The sequence below is a fragment of the Ambystoma mexicanum genome, chromosome 6p, assembly GCF_040938575.1.
Source record: "Ambystoma mexicanum isolate Mex_15411 chromosome 6p, UKY_AmexF1_1, whole genome shotgun sequence".
NCBI classification, from domain to species: domain Eukaryota; kingdom Metazoa; phylum Chordata; class Amphibia; order Caudata; family Ambystomatidae; genus Ambystoma; species Ambystoma mexicanum.
The window spans coordinates 938,301,074-938,316,162 of record NC_090935.1 but is presented as its reverse complement, the minus strand read 5'-3'; the positions used below and the strand labels follow the sequence as shown (position 1 = coordinate 938,316,162).

The following is a 15,089-nucleotide window of genomic DNA, read 5'->3' as shown; positions in this document are numbered from 1 at the left end:
CTGGCAAAATGGCCACCAAGTAGGATACCAGGTAGGCTGCTTTACGATGAAACTATTGGGCTTCTACAGGTAGACTTCTAGATTTATCGTATGCTGTAGCACCTTGATGCGTATTTTCATGCTGGGTGGAATTACAAATAATGATCTTAGACCAAATAATCAGACAGACTCAAGGAATATGGCTAAGTACTACTTTATTGCCATTTAATAATGTAGCACAACCTCACAGACATCGGACTGATGCTTGCACACTCACATGGCAGCTTCATTACATAGAGTTCTTATACCCCAATATGCATCATCTATAACGTCATCCTATGTGGCAAAATACAAAACCAATTGAGCGAAGGGATTGGTTAAGGGAACATATATACTTATAGAACATATTAAACTTGGTACATCACTGGCTACCCCTTATCTGTAGGTAATGCTTCGAACTACCTCTAAATACGTATAGTACTGATTATAGCGGACAAAACAACAGTGGATTGGTCTATGCTACATTGCTCGTTAGGTTGTCCAGCAATCCCACTGATTGTATGATGACATACTATCCCAAACTTGGACTTTTGGCTCTTTAGCAGCACGTACGTGAAACAAAACGTAGGTGTTTGAATCCCATCAGACTACGCCACATTTCCCAATTAGTCCATCATCTCTCATCAGTAGGCCATAACCAAAGTCTTTTGTTTGTAGTTGACCTTGTTGCCTGTTCACTGTCCTGGAACATTTGAGTGAGTGTGAGCACACCACTATTTTAGCTTCAGGCTCTAATAAATAGCCTTTGTTTTCAACTTCTGAGTCAACAATATGTTGTTTTATGAAAGCAAAAAAATGCAAAGGTGGTCGCCAACTTGATGGAGAGGAGTTTACCACAATGTTACACAATCACAGGCAGCTTGTCTACAAAAGATAAATGTAACTGCCAGCATTTATCTCACTATTTCTCAAACACAAGCATTGATTTCCATAATCAATTCTGTATACATATTGAGGTCTGAATAACAAAAGGATTCTAATTGCAATGCTGCTGCTTACCGATCTCTGGGTTTAAATGTGCAGCCTAGCAAGCAAGACAACAGATTGGTCATGACAGTAACATGATTGTCCAAACATTTTAGTTTCTTTACTATTTTAGCATCTTTAAACTGCAAAAACACATACACTTGCACATAATACACAGGACCTTTGCTTCCCCCAATATTACCAACATGTTTTGTTATCAGGGACCCGTTGCATGCCCCATGTAAATATGGTGCTGAGGTGTGCGAATAAGTGTCTATCATTTTAAAAAATCTCATAAGGAATCACATCAGACCCCTGCAGTTTTCTAATTAGGAAAGTAGTTGCCAATTTAGAATGGACACAATTTCATCCCAACCAACCCAACCTGGGAGAATGACTTTCAGATTGTATTGGACAGATATAGGTGCCCATTCCCTTTTGCTTCAAACATGAATCTCACTGTGCTATTTCAGAATGTGGGGCTGGATGGGATTTACATTTGCACTATTTTTATGGGAACAAAAATGATTCCTGGAATTTCTCTCCATCCCTAAATATCTTTTTAACTATCTACAGCATCCACAAGTTGCACATTGTAAATACATTCTCTTGAAGAGTGGGCCCCTTAGTGCAAAGTCCGAAATGCCAACTATACCTCTGAGAACACACAAGGTTCAAGTTGACTGGACTTGATTTACAAAAAAATAAACTGTGCATAGATTGCACAGAAGTGTGTTCATCTTGACACTGCGCACACAGAACAAAAAGTGCAATTGGTTTTTCTTAAAAGGAAATATGACTTGGAACTTAAACCTGGGGAGAATCAAAATTATTTCAAAATGCAATGCTTGTGTATTCTGTTGGAAAGCAGCACCCCCTAGTACTTACAAAGCACCCAATCCTCTGGGCTTAGCATAGAAAAGTCTAAAGGGCCAATCTGATTTGTTTTAGGGGATTTGTATGATCACTTCAGAATAATTATTTTAGTTCATGTAACAAGCATCAGTTAGGCCTCCGTTCCCCCCAGCCTCTGATCTGTCTAGGCACACGTGAAATCTGACGCCACTTGCTTAAATCTCCCTCCTGGGCAAGGCCCCTCATCTCCAGGTATTATTAGCTCAGCACCAAAACTGCTGGCTAGGCAACTTGTTGTTCATCGTAATCCATTTTGTCTGGTTGTCAGAGAGAGTGTGTTCCCTCCTCCACTGTGTTTTGGCTCATGTAACCTCTCCTGTTCCTGTGTGACTTCACATTTGGTCTTATTGGAGAAGTCCTTCCATTGGCTTGTCTAATAACCAACCACTGTGGACTAAACCCCTCAATCTTTGTAGGATTTTCATTCTTATACATATTTAACAAAAAGTGAATGTAGGAGCTAGTCCCACTAATAACGCTGCTGAATGCAACATAATTCTTTGCTTATAAATAAACACATAACCTGACACATTGATAAAATATAGATTAATGTAATTGTTAGGCCAAGCTGCATGCCTGGATCCCTAAAATTATTTTTCCCGACCATCTCTCAAAAATATATTATTATTAGCAATTTTACTAATTTGAACAGCTTGTAGAAGACTCAACATTACATTGATTTAATAGAGGACAATTCCACAAGAAATGTGAACTCAGGATTTAGCTTATACATTTTATAGTTCTCAAATTATAAGTAATATATACTTTTGCATATAGGGTCAGTTGTATATATCATGTGCTCTTTTAAATCAGGGGAAATATACGTGATTGGATATGCACTGTATGTCATATTGTAGCCTTGTGCTTCAGCACACTGGCTCATGTAAACAAATCTATCTAATGGGTTTAGTAAATTATTGATTTAAAATGAGTTGACAGGCCTCATCTTTTGTTTTCATTGCAATTCCGGGTTCACGTTTATCTCGCCTTCCACCTTCAACAGAGTTAATTCATACAGGTGATGGGTGTACGGTCTCAACCCCTGCAACGACATCCAGCTTCTCTGAACGGCTCATTGTCCTAAACAGCCTGCACTGGCATAATCCACTGGCCTTATCCAACGGCCTTGCCCCAGTTACCTCAGATTGTAAAATGGCTCATGGTCAGCAGTTCTTGGTGCAGATTCACAGTTCAATTCATAACAGTCATTGTCCACAGCCAACACGGAAAACTGGTAGCCCAGAAAAGCCTGCTAAAAGAAAAGAAACAAATAAAACAGTAAGGATGGGATCATGATCCGATTTCAAGGAGAGGGAAATAACATAATCGTTCCTAAAAAAATGTACCGCCCCCATTTTAGATTCTCATCCTGTTTAAATATTTAAATCATTTATTTATTTACCAGTCCGGGGTCCACAGTCCCTACTTTTGCATTCTAGTGCAACAACACATTTCAACTCAAAAACAGTTTTTTATTCTTTCATTCATGTTTTACAATGGAGAGTTTTTGGGAAGTAGGCCAACTCAGACTGGTGTTTCCTGCTCACCTACAATGCAATCTAAATATATACAATTGTATTTTATGTGGATATTCATTAAATGGTACATATCTTGCAGTAGTTCACAGGACTATGCATACACATCTAGGAGCACAAAGGACAGATATAAATCATCCTGCAGATCATATCTGATCAGTCTGGAAGGTGCAGTATTACCAACTATTATCCCTTCTCTATTATAACATTTACAACAATAGTAAATGGTAACTGCCAAGAAAACAAAGAACAGTATTACACATGCTGTTGTTCAGAGACCTCATTACCAATAGTGCATATTACATCATTGGGAGTACATAGGGTAGCAGTATATTTGTCATCATCAAAGGCCTATTTCTGTTATTTGAAAATTACCTCTAACGCTTGTAACATTTTCTTAATATCTCTTATCTTCTCTACCTCTGGAATTGGACTCACTACATAGGCACACAATTGGGGCCCTCCTGTAAAATGTTAGCTGTAGAATCGTCATTTCCTTTACAGCAATGGCCATATCACATCACACTGTTGCATTCCTGTGTGTAATACAAAATGCATGTGAACAGTCTTCTTAGACACAAAGTCAACACACGTATCTTCCATCTGAAACAGCAAACAATCATATAGTGTGATTCCTGCTGCTCCTCTATCCAAAAATATTCTTTTTTCCCACCAGTAATATCTGACTACTAGCTTACTTACTAAGAGATTGCAGCTGGGGCTGGGTTGCTGAGGTCATCATTTCCAAGTGAAACCGATGCCTAAGTATAAGTCAAAGGTTAGCCCTGGAGTAGGGGTCCGGAAGTGAGCTGAGCTCTTGGGAGGTTGCACTTGTCACACGACTCTATGGGTCCCCAAGTCCCATTTGCATCTGGCCCATGAGCCAGGGATGATTTCTCTGGTGGGAGCAGTGAGAAGCCTAGGGATATTGTCCCATGTAGACCCTGAGAATCCACTATTCAGGTGGCCAGGGGAGGACCATTGCTTTTGGATCCTAACCCTGGGGGTGGACAAGTGAGGGAGGATCACCTGGGTAGGGGAGGCCGGGGATGCCCTCAGGAGAATACCCTAGGACAGATGCTGTATTCTAATGGGGAAATCAGTAAAGAGATCCCAGAAGCCTTCATGGTTGTTCAGGGCCCATTCACCCTAACCTCAGAAAGAGAGAAACCAATTATCCTAGAACAACCCTGGGGAAAAGGGAAACCAAAACAAGACAAAGATCTAATCACAATTCCAACACTTTTTTGTTTTCCCCCAATTCAAATCATAAAAGGGGTTAAACAGGCCCAGGATCACATGGCCTGGTGGGTAGGAAAGGGAGTAAGTACATACAAAGGGAATGACCTTTTGTACACCAAACCAAGGCCAAATTGTCTCCCCATTTCCTTTACCAATCACCTTATAATGTGACAGGGTATTTCCCTGGTCCCAAAAACACCCCAACCTACTCTCCCTCCGTCTCTATGGGGCATCTCCAATCTCACCCTATCCCCCTTCACCATTTCCAACAAATACTGAGACGAGAAAGAGACAACTAAGATCAGTAAAGCTTTCTCATAGGAATAAAATGGGGAAAGTAAGGGCAACCTACCTTAGAAAGAACTCAAATTGTCCCAATATTAGAGTCAGGCAGGGCTAATAGTGACCATTTACACCTGACTCCACTTCACGGTTTTTTTCCCTATAAAAGGTGTGGTTTTACACAGATGGATGAGTGAGCTGGAGAAATATATTGTACCATAGAAGCCACGAAGCTGGGAGCTGCAGGGAGGAGGATCTGGATGAGAATGCCATGCTGCAACGCTGACCCAGTGTTTGAGGAAGGCTGCAGCATGTCTGGGGGACGTGTCTCCTTAGAGCTGGAGCAAGGCAGTTGGGATCCTGCTGGCAGAGTCTGTGCGAGTGCTCGTTCCCTTGGGCCATGTGCCGGGCCTAATGGTGTCTGAGGGACACGAGGTGAAGACCCTGACCTTGACCCAAAGCATCCCGGAGAGACTGTTAGCCAGCACTATGCTACCTGTTGAGTTTTGCATGACAGTGATTGAAACTCGGGAGCGCCCTTGTGGTTCGAACAGAAAAGTTAAAAAAGGCAAAATTGAAAAAAACGCACGAAGCGGAAAGCAAGAAGCAGAAAATAGAAAGAAAGAAAGCAAGTAAAGAAAGGCCAAGCAGCCCGGATGCAAAGTAAAAATAAACAGCAAGCAAAGTAAAAGGAAAAAGTGTGAGGGGACACAAGGGAAGCCAGGAGAGGGAAAGCAGCCCAAAAGCAAAGTGAGCAAAAGGTGCAAGTGAGCACGGAGAAGGAAAGTGACATTATTAAAGGTGCAAGGACGCACGGCCAAAGGAAAAGAAGTGTACGTGGGAAGAGCCAGACAGAAGTCAATAAAACAGAAGGGCAGAAGAAGCCCACTAATGCAGGAAGGTGCCAGAGGCAGAGAAGGAGTATAGAGTGGAAAAGAACAGTGCAAGTGTACACCCCTAAAGTGTAGTAAATCAGTAAAAGACGGTGCAAGTCTGCACAATAAAGATCTGAAGATAAAAGATGCCAAGAAAAGTGCAAGTATGAAACACAGATATGGGCAAAGAGTCAGAGTGGTCGTGCTGAGGAAAAGCAAAGAGCCTGGCATTTTCGAAAGCCTCTGATTTTACCCCCATGAGAAGATTGTATTAAGGAAAGCTTTTTACACCAAAAAGGCACATCCTGACCAGCTGTCTTTGTGTTTGAAATTAGAGGAGCCTAAACTTCAGGAAGGGCACCTTGAGAAACCTACCACGGAACTGTGATATATTTTGTTTTGTGTTTAAAGTTGGAAGAGGGCTTTGCTTGTGGAAGGGAGTGAATCTTGATACATATGTATATGTTGTTGTGTTGGGAGCTGGAAGAAACCTGTACTTGGGGAAGGGAACCCTGAGAGGCTTCCTTAAGAAACCAAAATACATCCCGATAAAACTGACTTTGTGTTTGAAAGCTGGAAGGGGCCTAAGCTTGGGGAAGGGAACCCTGAGAGGCCCGGCTAAGTGGGAAACGTACTGCTTTGTTTAAAAGTACTGAATGGACTGAAGCTTGGGGAAGGGAACCCCAAGGTACTTGAGGCTGAAGGTATTGGAGTTCACTGCAAGGACCCTGTGGCAAAGGTCTTGCAAGCAGCCCTGATTGAACTCATTTTGATAAGCTTCCAACCACACCAGGCAAGGAAGACACCGGAAGCCAACCCTGGGTTTTCTTATTTTTCTGTTGAACCACTACTTTTCATTTTTTTACAAAAAAATCCACTAACACATTTTTGTATAGAGTGAGGGCAAGTATAGGTTTAGACACAGACAGACTTTTAATTTGAACTTTCAGACATCAACAGCCCCTAGAAGCTTAATTTCAGGGAAACATCCCTATAGAGCTAGGGCTAGTTAGTTATTACAACAAACTACTGATGCAAAGAGGTGAGGTTAACCTAAATGTCTACGACATCCTGGCTCTCCAAGAAACCTTAAATAAAGGTTTTGAAATCCTACTTTCTGAGTCTGTGTCTCTCTTGTCACCATACTTTTCCCACAGAGCCCATATTCCTTGTACTGGCCTCTGTGCCTTAAAGGTGCCTTCTCTGTTTCCACAGGTCCATCCCCTGTATTGACAGACGTTTCTACATCACCACAGTTCTTCTGGTATTCTTGAATCATTTCTCAGGAGTTCCAGCCAGCTATTGAGCAGTATGTCTTCGCAAGAAGTTCAGAGTTCAGATTATGTTTCACCACTTTTGAGGTGATATCCTATTGGAGCTTTCCTCCAGAGAACACACTCAATTTAATTTACTGTAGCAGTGCATCACAGGTAATTATGCTGAGAGTTTCAATCACATGCTGCTCACTGATATTGTTATCTCTGTTGGTGATCCATGTTATGCCCCAGTAATGAGCTGTGCCGCTCTTTCTAACCAACACAAATGGCCATCTAAATATTGGCCATAGAATGTATCCCAAGCTGTCAGAACATTAACAGCACCATCCCAGACTCGATCCGCTTCTTCCCTTTTTCTTCTTCCTCTATGTGACTCCTGCAACCTTTTGGCCACACCCTCTGTGCAATTAGGAAATTGCAACGTGACCTTAAATACAGACAAAGGGACTGTACCAATCATAGTGGCAAGAGAAGCATTAAGAAAAACATACTGAAACCTGACCTGTCTATCGCACTGCCTGTGTCAGACCACAAGGACTGTTGATGTATACAGCTATTATTAAATAAAATACAGTGACCTCAAATGCACGTGAAACTAGGTACTGTATCAGTTTACATGTTCTATTTTCTGGCTGTGTATTATATTGGCACAAAGCATGCATCACATTTGAACACAATCTCGCCACTCCAGTATTGTTCCTGAAAGCCAAAGAGGTTATCAGAAAACAATATAGTTCCATTGAGGTATTGACATGTTTCCCAATGCAATGCTTTTTTGCATTTTTAAAGCGCTCACACAGCCCGGGGGCATTGAGGCGCTGTTACAGGAATGTGACTTAGTTCCATATTTATAACGCGCTTAATACCCAGAGGTTTCTAAGCGCGGATCCAAGGAACCTGGCTATCAGAAACCCCCCACCTCGACGGGTTCACCATAATAGACTCACCTGCAAAAAAAACAGAACTGGGCCGCCCATCCGCAGGAATTCTTCTTGCGGTTCAATCAGGCAGAGGAATCACCATCGAATTAACCCTGTCAGCCTCCTGGACTCACTTGGCAGCACTCACAAGCTGGACCATGCCAGATTCCAAAGAAAACGGAACAGATAAGAAACTACTGATTGCAATCATCGTAGTTTACTGGAATCCCCAAATCATAACGGATGAAGAGTTGCTACACTCCATCGAAACAATAGTCGACAGGCTATATACTGAACAAGAAGTGACCCACATCATAATATGTGGAGACTTAAACGCCAGATGTCCTGCAACACTGGGAGCGACGAAACACAACATCACCCCAGCGGAAAAAAGATGTATACGATGGATGGAGCTGATGGAGTCGAGAGGATGATCAAATTTTGAGCAAGCATTCCCTAATCCAAACCGAAGGCTGACGTGGGAGAGTGACACCTCAAGCATCACCATCGACTACATCTTTGCAAGCGACCACATGCTAAACTTGGCAACCTCGTTTGAAGTTATAAAAATGATCGCAAGCGACCACAATTTGCTTAAAGCAACTTGGACTATGCACACCCGGGAAACAAAGTGGACAGAAACACATACGGAGTGCAATCAACAAGGGTCCCGATTAAAACTAACAGAGCACAGAATAAAAAAGGGAACAGCTAGATACCACGACTGCCTGGGTTCCAAAACCACGCATGCGGACACAGATATGATATGATATGGCATTTGTAACGCGCCTATACACAAGTGTTTCAAGAACCGGACTACACAGAACCGGACTACCAACCTTTACTGAGCCCATATAAAGCGAGGACAACCAAAAATCCTCCCTCGAAAGACCACTCTGCGCACCAGTACGACAAATAACTGGTGGCGAAAAGAGCTGTAATAAGACGCCTAAAAAGAAAAGCAAGAAAAGAAAATATGGATGAATCACAAAGAAACAACTCTTTACAAAGCCTGGCTAAGAAACCAACGACTGTCCCTATACCAAAGAGACTCTGAAGCAATGCTCGGAAAAATGGGGGGCAAGAACGCCAGAGCATTCTGGACACTGATTAAATCTTCAGGAGCACACACGGAGCCAAGCTAGACCAACAGCGTGAGCGAAACCTGCTGGACTGCCCACTTCAACGAAGTCTTCGGAGGCCCCCAGAAATGAGAAAAACGAACACAACCGACACATGCGAAGAGTGGGTAGACATAGCGGATAGAGAGACCATCCAAATTGTTACCTGCAAACTAAAAAACTCAAGGGCCCCAGGACCAGACGGGGTGACAAACGTCGACCTGAAAAACTTCCCCGAAGAATGGTCCACCTTCATCAGCATGGTCTTCAAAACATGCGCCACTAGTAGACTGCTGCCCAGATCATGGACCACAGCCGTGGTCGTTTCAATCTTCAATAAGGGAGACAGGACAAACCCCCAAAATTACTGGCCAATCGCACTTCTAGATACGATTGGGAAAGTGTTCGCCTCACTCCTGTTACGTGAATTTCAAGTCTGGTTCAAAACGGCGACTCTGAACGACCCGTTCCAAGCAGGATTCCAAAAAAACTCTGGGACCATTGTCAACATTATGCTCCTAAGCACCCTCAAAAGCAAAACCCAGGAGGGATCATCAAGGGTGTACCTTGCATTCATTGACCTCTCCCAAGCATTCGACACAGTAGACAGACCATTACTGTGGGAAAAACTCCTAGCTGCCAATTGTCCCAAAAAGATACTCGATCCAATAAAGGCTCTCTACTTGAGTACATCAATGCGAGTAAAGCTGAACAAAAAAGGCTTACTATGAGACGCAATAACAACATCCAGAGGGGTAAAGCAGGGCTGCCCACTCGCACCGGCATTGTTCACAGCCTTTCTAGGACATTACAGGGACTCGGCAACAACAGTGAAAACTTTTCCACCGAAAATAGGAGAAGTGGCGGTCGAAAGAGTACTGTAAGCAGATGACATTGCCTTGGCGGATCAAACACAGTCGGCCTGCAGAGGAAACTAACTAGTTTAACATGGTACATCAAAACGAACAAACTGCAATTCAACATCAAGAAAACAAAGATAATGATCCTAAGGAAAAACCAAAAAAACAACAAACGGTCGAAGAGCTTCTCATGGCAACTTGACAGCAACACAATTGAAGTAGTGACGGAATTCAAATATCTGGGCGTCAAGTTGGATAACTCTCGCTCAGAAACATGCATGCAACGCTTCATCTGGACAAAAGCAATATCCTCAGCAACTCAAGCACGCATGTTAGATAACAAATCCAGCCGCTTCTCCTTGATCCCTCTGTTAAACTACTATAAAGCAAAAGTGGTCCCCACCCTGCAATACGGAGCCGAAGCCATGTCAGCGCTTCCAGAGGAGATCTGGGAAAAAAGCGAAGGCTTCTTCTGGAGATCCGTGCTGTCACTCCCCAACTCGACATCAATGCCAGCCATCAGAAGAGAGCTAGGCCTTATCTCCTTAGAGGCCTTAGCGGAAAACAGCAGTATGACACTCGACAGAAACATTCTGCTTCTGGAAGCATCGTCCTTACATAACCCGCTACACAAAGAAATCAAGTCAGGCAGATCCAAAATGCTAGCCGTCTGGGTGACAAAGAAAAGGGCCTAACTGGAGTCCATCGTATGCTCAGAGGAGTAGCTGTTACAGAATCCACTGAAAATAAAAAAAAAACTAGAGGATCTAGACTGGATCAACCCTCAAGAAAGGGCAGACAAGAACAAGCTCTTAAGACATCTGCCACCTTTTGCAAGAAAATCTAACAATCCAGCTGAAATATACAAAAAATTCCCTAGCAAATTGCTGAGCGACCTCTTCCTTAGAGCGAGACTGAACCTACTCCCGACCAATGAAATTCGCCACATCAGAGAGCTGTCAAACTCAAATGCTTGCAGATTATGCAAACAGAAGGACGAAGCAGAATCCATTCTCATGCCCGACACTACTAACAACTAGAGAAAGCTATCTAAAATCGGTCCTGGAGCCTAACAGGGACTGCAAAGAATCGACCTGGTGGCCACGCATGATCAGCGGCCAAAAGACCGCATGGGCAATTGCCACCACCAAAAATTTACAAATCGCGCTAGGAAAAATTGAAATTGAAACAGAAAATGAAAAATGAAAAATATGAAATAGAAGAAAAAAAGAGAAAAAGAAAGTGAGAAAGAAATCCAATCTAAAGCAACAAAGTAAACAACAGGAAATAGCCGCCTTTGTAAAAACAATGAATTTTATTAAATACAAATAAAAACATAAAGAAATGAATTTAAAAAAAATATGGGAAACTGGTTCAAATTCACTGAGAGAATAGGAACAAGATGGAATGAGAAATAAGCAAAATAAACCTTAGTCACAGAACATGGATAGGAACCACAGCTCTTTTGCAGTGGGTCCCATAAACCCAAGTGGGTCCAAGAACACATGGTATGGTATGAGCCCTTCCTCTAGGGTTCCAGTGCAGATTTTCACTGATAAATCTTTATTAACACAAAGTCTCCTGACAGTAGGGAGTGGCTGGGTCCAAGGTACAGTAAGATCCTTGGCCAAAGCAGCATTCACCTGGTTGTTAATGGAACTGACAGAATGGATTATGGATCTCATGTATCAAAGTACATTTTCATCAGTGCAATGCAGATTAGTGTCAATAGACATTACAGGAGGGGATAAATGGAGCCTCATAGGGCACCCATGCAAGACCTCATGTGGGCTGTGTCCGGCTTTCCTGCTGTGGGTGCTTCAGATGCTAAGTAGTATGAGGGAAAGGGCATGTGGCCTTTTCAAACCCATCTCCTGATATGTCTTAGCAAGATTTCTTTTAATCACCCCTTTTTTCTTTCTACTGCCCCTGCAGACTGGGGGTGATGTGAACAGCGAAGATTGATCTGTACATTGAGAGTTGTTAGAAGCCTCTTCATCATATTAATTAGAAATTAGGCCCCTTGATTACTGTTGATGCTGACAGGTATCCCGAATGCCGGTGCACAATCTCTGACAAAATTATTGACATCTGTGATAGTGTCTGCCCTCCTACATTGGATAGCCTCTATCCATCAAGAGTTCACATCTAGGACTGCAAGATGATCTTGCCAATTATTGCAGAAAGGAAGTTGGAGGAAGTCAATTTGGAGATACACAAACAGACTGCAAGGTGGTAGATGGGCTCCCTGCGTGTCAGGAACCATCATTACAATGTTATTCTGAAAACATATGACACATGATTTACAATACTCTTGTGCCATTTGAACAAACTATGGGGCGTACCAATATTTATCCAGGATCATTATCATTCCCCCCTTTCCCACATGAGCATATCCATGATATAGTCTAACAAGATGCAAAAGTAATATCTTTTGGATAACCAACTGATCTTGGTAATCTCTCCCTAGATAATCGTCACGCAATCAGCACCCCTTTCTAACCAATTATCCTTTTCACTAGAGGGGGCTTCTTTGTATCTGGGCCAGGTCCGCTAGAATCTTATATGGAGATGGTTCAAGACTGACCTGTTTTGGGAGAATGTATTTATCTACTGCTTAGGTTACAGCTGCCAGTTCCACCTTAGAGTCTGCACAACTATTGATATACCTAATTTCATGATTCTGGGTTGATGAGCAGCACACTTAACTATGGCTATTTTGTCAGGAAGCATAATAGCGTCTAGGAGTGCCTTCACATGATGACTATTTATAACAGGGGAACCTGTACAGGTTGAAAATCACACTGTGCGCAAAAGGTGACCATAGTAGCGCAACCCCAAAGGCATATTTGGAGTCAGTGAACATTTTAACAGATTTGCATTCCTAAGTGGGCTCTAACAACTATGCAACTTACTTGGATACAACCTGTGGCACTCTCCCACTCTCTGATACCGAATGAGAAACTGCCCAACAAGAAGAAGAACCAATTCCAAATACGTCAGCAGGTACAGGAACTTCAACAACCACTGATAGCAACAGAGTTCCTTTTTTAGACAGAGGACGAAGAGAACAAGAAGGGGCCAGAGGAAAGCAAAAAGGAAAACCAAACACATATTGCAGCAAAAGAAAACATAGTGATCAATTTGTCCTCTAGGGTACTTACACCAATGGAGATTCAAACCTTATAGAAAGGACTGAGTTTTGTTCCTACGTATGACAGCAACCTCTTTGAGTCTAAGATTGAAATGTATAAACTAATACGTAAGATGAAACTCAAAGTATTCTTTAGTGAATTAGAACAAGATCATCAAATGGAGGATGACGCTTTAGATCTCAATGAATTTAGGGGCAAAAGCAACTTTATTCCACCCATCACTGTACCTTCTGTAGAAATATTCCAGAAGCAAGTCACTAGACACCTCGAAAAAAAATGTGGACACTCCAAAAATCGCAATATGAAACCTCACAAATTCCAATTGATCAAAGATTTATATGGATATGAATCTATCACCATTAGATCAGCGGACAAAGGAGGAAGTCTAGTACTTCGCAATAGTCAGGATTATGATCAAGAATGTATTAGACAACTTAATGATACCAACACTTATGCTCCATTAGACATCGATCCCACAGAAGAAATAAAAAAGAACTTGGAAAGTCTACTTACCAAAGCAGAGGAATTAAAATGGATTAACCACAATACCAGGAAGTTCCTGACCAACTCACATCCACAAATTCCATATTTTTATATTTTACCAAAAGTTCACAAAGACCCACTCAAACCACCTGGCAGACCAATTGTAGCTGGAATGGACAGCGTCCTTGAACCTCTGGGAAAATACATAGACTATTTTCTACAACCAATTATCCAAAAAACAAATACTTATATTAAAGATTCCACACATTTTTTACAACAACTTGAAGCAATACCATTCAACTCTGACCATATTCTTTTCACCATAGATGTCAAAAGTCTATATACGTCTATTCCACATGATCAAGGCAAAGAAGCGGTAGAATGGTTACTTTTGCAAGAAGAGGAAATACCAGCACAGAAAGAGTTTATAATGGCACTCCTCGAATTTATTGGGAATAACTCTTACTTCCAATACAAAAATTAATTCTTTCTTCAAGTAGCTGGTACCGCAATGGGGGCAACCATGGTGCCCCCTTATGCCAACTCATTTATGCACAAGTTTGAAACTTAGTTTGTGCTCAAAAACCACAATTGGAACAACAACTTAGGGTTATGGATCAGATACATTGATGACATTTTTGGTATCTGGACTAATACTAAACTGAATTGCTAGCATTTTTCAACTACCTGAACAGTATAGATCCAAGGATACAATTTACACATGAACACTCGAAAGAAATCATACATGTCTTGGATGTTGAAATAAGGATCACGAATCATGAGTACCAAACCACAATATTCAGAAAAAGTACTGACGGCAACAACTTACTACAGAGACTCAGTTTCCATCAACCTAGTTTAATCAAAAATCTCCCTTATAGCCAAATGCTAAGGGTGAAAAGGATAGTCAGTGACCCTTCTGATTATGAAAAAGCAGTGAAAGATATGGGAGACAAATTCTTGGAGAGAGGATATTCTCCGACTGAAATAGAAGAAGCAACTCTACGCACAGCTGCAAAAGACAGAAAATAATTATTGAAACCTCAGACCAAAAAAGAATCCACACCTCCATTGGTCTTTGTATCCAAATATTCAAGACAAAGCAGTCGGATTAAAACAATACTCAAAAGAATTGGAACACAATAACTTGCGATCAAAGAATAGAACATTTATTCAAAGAACTTCCAACTTTTGCTTATCAACGCAGTCAAAGTTTAAAGGACAAGTTAGTGAAAACCAAACCAGCCGGTAAGAAGAAAATCACAGACCGCATTGGCACATTCCCGTGCCTCAATTGCAGTAACTGCAACTACATCATGAAGGGATCCACTATCAACCATCCCCACTCTGGAGAGAAAATTAAATTTAAGGATTATGCTACATGTGACACCCAAAACATTATATATGGGATCAAATGCC

General features: G+C 41.8%; 1 long non-coding RNA gene across 1 annotated transcript in view; it reads right to left on the bottom strand.

Moving 5' to 3' along the window:
* Window positions 1-205: 205 nt before the first annotated feature.
* Window positions 206-15,089, bottom strand: part of LOC138510991 (uncharacterized) — a 302,439-nt gene continuing 287,555 nt past the window's right edge. The window contains exon 3 of the long non-coding RNA XR_011280518.1: window positions 206-3,172. This is a non-coding gene — a long non-coding RNA (uncharacterized lncRNA). The remainder of the gene's footprint in view (window positions 3,173-15,089) is intronic.